At 37.5% G+C, this 6,319-nt stretch overlaps 1 long non-coding RNA gene across 1 annotated transcript in view; it reads left to right on the top strand.

The window, feature by feature from the left end:
• Positions 1–1,550, top strand: part of LOC116098997 — a 10,464-nt gene extending 8,914 nt beyond the window's left edge. The window contains exon 3 of the long non-coding RNA XR_004122035.1: positions 1,338–1,550. This is a non-coding gene — a long non-coding RNA (uncharacterized LOC116098997). The remainder of the gene's footprint in view (positions 1–1,337) is intronic.
• The last annotated feature ends 4,769 nt before the right edge of the window (positions 1,551–6,319 follow it).

Raw genomic sequence — 6,319 nt, 5'->3', positions numbered from 1 at the left:
GAAATGCTTCTGATTACATATCCTAGGTGCTGCGAGTCACAGCAACAGTCACTCCAATTGATTCTTGGATGCTTTCCTTATCCCAGGTCTCAGTCATGTATTAGAGGTACTTTCCACCTCCCCACACCTGTCACCTGCAGACTTGCATTCATTCTCATGGTCATCTGGCCATCTCTCTTGTCCCTTCCCACACTTGATCCTGAACCCCCATTTTCTCTCCCCCATTCAGTTTTCTCCTATAACTATTTTATTCTCCCTTTTGAGTAAGATTCAAGGGTCCTTGTTTGGGCCTTTTTCCATTTTACTTCCTTTGGGTCTGTGAAGTATAGCATGAGTAGCCTATATGTTATACTAATATATAATTATAAGTGAGTATTTATCATGAATATACTTTTGGAACTGGGTTTCCTCACTCAGGATGATAATTTCACGTTCCATCCATTTGCGGGCAAAATCTATCATGTCTTTGCTTTTAATAGTTTTGAATAATATTATATTGTGTAGATGTACCATATTTTCCTTATCCATTCTTCAGTTGGGAGACATCTAGGTTGTTTCCAGCTTCTGGTTATTATGAATAAAGCTGCTATGAACAAAGTTGAGAAAGTGTCTTTGTGGGATATTGGAGCATTTTGTGTATATATGCCCAGGAGTGGCATAGCTGTGTCTTGAGGTAGAACTAGTCTTAGTTTTTGGAGAAAATCCCAAAATTGATTTCCAAAGAGGTTGTACATGTTTGTACTCCCACCAGAAATGGAGGACTGTTTCTCTTTCTCTCATCTATGCCAGCATGTCCTATCACTTGAATTTTTCATCTTAGCCATTCTGACAAGTGTAAGATGACATCTCAGAGTTGTTTTGATTTGCATTTCCTTAATGACTAAAAACTTCAAACATTTCTTTAAGTGATTCTCACCCATTCAAGATTCCTCTACTGAGAATTCTCTATTTGGCTCTTGTACCCCATTTCTAAATTGGATCATTTGGGTTGTTAGTATCAAATTTCTTGAATTCTTTATAAATTTTTGGTATTAACTCTCTGTCAGATATAGGGGTGGTGAAGATCCTTTTCCAATCTGTAGGCTGCCATATCTACAATGTCCTTTGCCTGAAGAGGCCACCTCCTCTAGTTTGCCTGAAACCCCAGTGGAGTGATAGGGACAACAACTCACCCATAAATTTTTGATCCAAAATTTATTCTGTGTACAAGAAATGTAAGGAGAGGGGATGGAGCAGGGTGTGAGAGAATGGCCAACTAACACTTGCCCAAATTGAGACCCATCCAATGGGCAAGTACCATTCCTGACGCTATTAATGATATTCTCTAATGCTTGTAGGCAGGAGTCTAGCATGCCTGTCCTCTGAGAAGTTACATCAAGCAGTTGACTCAGATAAATGCAGAGACCCACAGCCAAACATTGGATGGAGCTCAGGGACTCTTGTGGAATAGTTGGGGAAGGATTTCAAGCCATGAAGAAGATAGAAACACCATAGAAAACCAACATTAACTAACCTGGACCCTTGGAGCTCTCAGAGACTGAACCACCAACCAAAGAGCACATACAGGTTGGACCCCCAAACCTTATACACACATATATGTAGCAGATCTGGAGCTTGGTTTTCATATTGGTCCTGAACAACTAGAATGGGGGATATCCAAAAATCTGTGGCCTGTCTAGCCTCAGTGGGAGAGAATGTGCCTAGCCCCACAGAGACTTGATGTGCCAGAGTGGGGGGATACTTGAAGGGGATCCAACATTTCAGAGGAGAAGGTGAGGTAGGGATAATAGGAAGTATAGTGGGAAGGAGCAACCTGGAGGAGGGCCAGTAAACAGGATGTAAAGTGAATAAATAAAAAATTTTAAAAAGGCAGAGAAAGAAAGAAAGAAAGGAAGGAAGGAAGGATGGAAGGAAGGAAGAAAGAAAAGAAGAAAGAAAGGAAGGAAGGAAGAAAAATGATTCTGAGATCCTGATAGAGATGGCCACTGAGGACTCCAGGTAGAATGAATTTCTAGATATTAGGAGCTGACATCTAGCAATGTAAATGAGATAGAGATGAGGGGAAGCCACTGATAGAGCCTATAGGAAAGAGGAAATCAGGTTGTGCTACCAGATTCTGCTTATTCCTCTAGGAATGGGGGCAGAAAGGAAGGAAAGGCCATAACAAGTTGCTCCAGATCTGGGATGTGACTAAGGTATTGGCTTTGGAGGAGAAGAGAGAGAGAGAGAGAGTAAGGATCTGAAGATTGTCTACATGCTTCCCTGGCTTGCATGGCCAGTAGGTTTCCAGGGAATGCTTGTAGAAGTTGGTGGCTGAGACAAAGGGATGGTGTTGTGAGAGATGCTATAAGAGATTTGTATGACCTTTGGAAGATGGAGTCAGAGTAGAATGGGAGGTTATACCAGATGGTCTGCTACAGAGCTGGGAATGTCACTTGGGGTAAGATATGGAAGATAGGAGGTAGAGTGAAGGTCTGAAAGTCACCTACCTGGTTTTCATCCATTCAGTTTTAATAAAATGCTATTATTATGCGTGTTAATTTCTTTAAACATGTATATGTTTTTAAAAGTTATTTTATTTCCTATTTGTGTATTTTGTCTGCATGTATTTCCATATACTATATGCACGTCTATGCCCATAAAGGCCAGAAGAAAGAGAACTGAGTTCACTGGAACTGGAATGTCAGATGGCTGTGAATGATAATGTTAATTCTAAGACTAAAACCCAAATCTTCTGGAAGAGCAGTCCCCCCCCAAAATGAACAATTTCTCCACACTAACCTGAGTATCAATGCTTTCTAACTAGTGGCTCTTTAATTCTCTTCACCTTTTGACATAATAGGTACACACACATAATACACACACACATACACACACACACAGACAAACATGCACATATTATTATATTGGTGTGTGTGATTATATCCCAATTATTTATCTTATTGAAGTCATTTTAATTCTATGATTTTTACATCATATGAATGTTACAATAACTCACAAAATCCATTCACGTTTAGGCTTTATAAAAACCTATCTTAATGCTATATGTTGCTACAACAAATTTTGGGCATAAAAAAGAGAGCAACATTCCTGATTAATGGGATGGTTGTTTCTTAGGTACTGAAAAAATATTAAAAAATAAAAAAATGAAGAATATAAGATAATTGAAGTTTTAGAAATTAAATAAGGATAAAATCTGTATATTATAGCTTAAGATTAAGCTACCAAGAAAATAAGAAAATGAAGTGATTTATGCCAATGATAAGCTAGATTAAAATGATATGTTAATTAAGATTATGCAGACTTTCTTTTAAAATGTGCACTCTTGGGATGATGCAATTTCTCTATGTATAAAATCACTTGCTATGAAGCCAAATATATTGAGTTTAATGCTGAGAACACACATAAACATGCATGGACTTTTACTCTGTAAAGTTGTCTTCTATCCTTCACTTATGTGCCACAACATTTATTTACCCCAATTTACATATGTAATAAGTTAAAAATGAATAAAGTGAGGATTCTTATCCTAAGTTCACAGATAAAACTCTTCATTTTTTTTTAAGAAGAATCTGTATTGTTGAGGTGGCTATTGGGGATCATTTACCCATAAGCTGGCACTTCTAACTACAATTTGTCATGTTTTTCTCTTTTGAAATGTTTAGATATAATTTTCTTTAACTTCAGAGTACTATCCTATATTTGTTTTTCTGGATAGCGCATATCACAAGAGGCAGGTTTCAATCCAGGTACAGAAAATATACACAGTTCCAATAGCCTTTACCTCCCTTTATCTCTGCAGAGAATGAAGCAAATAAATACAGGGAAAGTGATCTGGTGTAAGGAAGAAAAAGCAAACACACACACACACACACACATTCTGATAATACTAAGTCATTAGAAATATTGAACATTATCAAAAACATATTTGCAGAGTTTAATTATTTCTCATGGTTCTCATATAGATTTTTAGTTTTAGGAGGATATTTTGAATTCATTAAAATTTTGAATATTTCAATGTTTTACTGATGTCATAATCCTTTATTTCTAAGACTAATTATGTGCAATATTAAAGTTCATCTAGACCTGGTAGTGTGGGCATAAAGACCAACAATTAACAAATGGGAACTCTCATTAAAACTAAGAAAGCATCTGTACAGTAAAGGATACCATCATTTGAGTAAAGAGGCACATTCAAAATTTAAAAAATAATAATAATTTTACCTGTTGGGAACCATGAAAGACCTGAGATAGACATCCTGCCCCAGAGACCTGAGATAAACATCCTGCCCCAGCTGAATGAGAGGCTTGAGATAAACATCCTGCCCCAGCTGGCTGAGAACCTTGGGATAAACATCCTGCTCTCCGACCACAAGATCCAGCTTGCCTTGAGATAAACATCCTGCTTGGCCCTGAGATAAGAAACATTCAGTGTACCATAACTTCTGAGAACTTCCCCCCACCCGTGACTTCCCCCCAGGGTCTTAGCCCCAGAAGATCTTGTAAACTTCCTTCTCCCTCCTTCCTCTCCCCCTCTCCTCCAAGATTTTTGCTTTAAATATGCTCTGCTCAACCAAGTAAACGGCTCTTGACAAGCAATGCTTCCTTGAGTCCTATCGTCTCTCTCGCCCATTCTTTATTCATAGGTTGTGACCCTCCTCGTTCCCCGAATAACTTGGCCTGCAGGTCAGGTCATTTACCAATTATAAGTATGACAGAAGATTACAATCTAGAATACACATAGAACTAAAAAATACCTGAACATCAAGATCATAAACAATAAAAAAATCTAGGTGCAGAATTAACCAGAGAGTTCTCAAAAGATGAAATACAAATTGCTGAGAAACATTTAAAACATACTCAACATCTGTAGATATCAGGAAACTAGAAATTAAAACTCTTTTTAGTTTTGTCTTACATGTACTACTCATGGGCTCTATGTCTTACTACAGAGATACCTGCTCATCCATGTTCATTGCTGTGCTACTCATAATAGTTAGAAATTGGAAACAGTCTAAATGTCCATCTACTAGTGAATGGATAATGAAAATATGATAACCCCATGTAATAGAATTATTATTTAACTATCACAAAAGATAAAATTATGAATTATCTGATAAATGAATAGAACAAGGGAAAAAAAGCACCCTGCATGAAGGAAACTAGACCAAAAATAACAATCATTTCCTATTTTCTCTTATATATGGATCTCTGATTTTATGTTTAAATGTGTGTGTGTGTGTGTGTGTGTGTGTGTGTGTGTGTGTGTGTATGTGTGTGTGTGTTTCACTTAGAATACCACAAAGGTTTGGTAGCTAGTAGGAGAGCAGGGCATTGAACAGGAGAGAATTTCTTCTAAAAAATAAAATATAGAATTTGTGTTACAGGGGCCATTATATCATGGGGTATTTAGGAGGATGAAGAATTGGAGGACACGATAGAAAAGAGAATATGAAAAAGGACATCTAACACCAAAGGTCTTTAGAAAAAGCCACATGGAAACCTGCCAGTGTGGATGTATCTTAAAATATAAACATAAACACAATGCATTTAAATTGACTCACTATACAATATAGGAGACAATGCTCTAAATAAACATCATATGCTACTAAATAAAACAGTCTAATTGGGTTGTTGGACAAAGGGCTCTGGCTTGTCCTGCAAAAACTCCAAGCTATTTACAATGCTATTGCTTACTCTCTACAACTTGAGGGTCAGACTGTGTTGATGAAGACAACATTTACTTATGGGATAGAACATAAAGAAATCTAGCTAGCACTCAGCTGGAAGCTTTACTTCTACTGACTACCATTCATGGTGACCTAAGGTGCTATACATGCTACCAGAGAAGTCTCACTCAGCTATGAATCTTGTGAGTTATAATATCAACAGGCCAGTCAGATGTGTCCACTAATGAAAAATTGGCACAGATATTAGTGAAATGACCCAACCACCTTTACTATTGTTGTTGTTGCTTTTTTTTCAGCATTATTACAACACAAACTAATAGATGCACATAGGCATCTCAGAGACTTGACAAACAGCTCAAGTCAGACAAAAATTCAAACGTGAAGAAGGGCAAGTGGATACAAAATCCTACCCCTAGGCAAGAAGATAGTCTAAAATGATAGTGGCAAGGAGAGGGAAAACCTGTTTGTTTGTTTGTTTTTAGTGGAGCAACACTGGGTATATCAACCACATTATAGGGCATACCCCAAGCTCAGTAGTAGATGGTCAACACAAATCAGACTTCATGTTTTTAGTGGCTTTTTTCCTTCCTTCCTTCCTTCTTCCCTTCCTTCCTTCCTTCCTTCCTTTT

The sequence above is a fragment of the Mastomys coucha genome, unplaced genomic scaffold, assembly GCF_008632895.1.
Source record: "Mastomys coucha isolate ucsf_1 unplaced genomic scaffold, UCSF_Mcou_1 pScaffold20, whole genome shotgun sequence".
In the NCBI taxonomy this organism is placed as follows: Eukaryota; Metazoa; Chordata; class Mammalia; order Rodentia; family Muridae; genus Mastomys; species Mastomys coucha.
The sequence above is the reverse complement of the archived record's forward strand: the minus strand, read 5'-3'. Positions and strand labels throughout refer to the sequence as shown.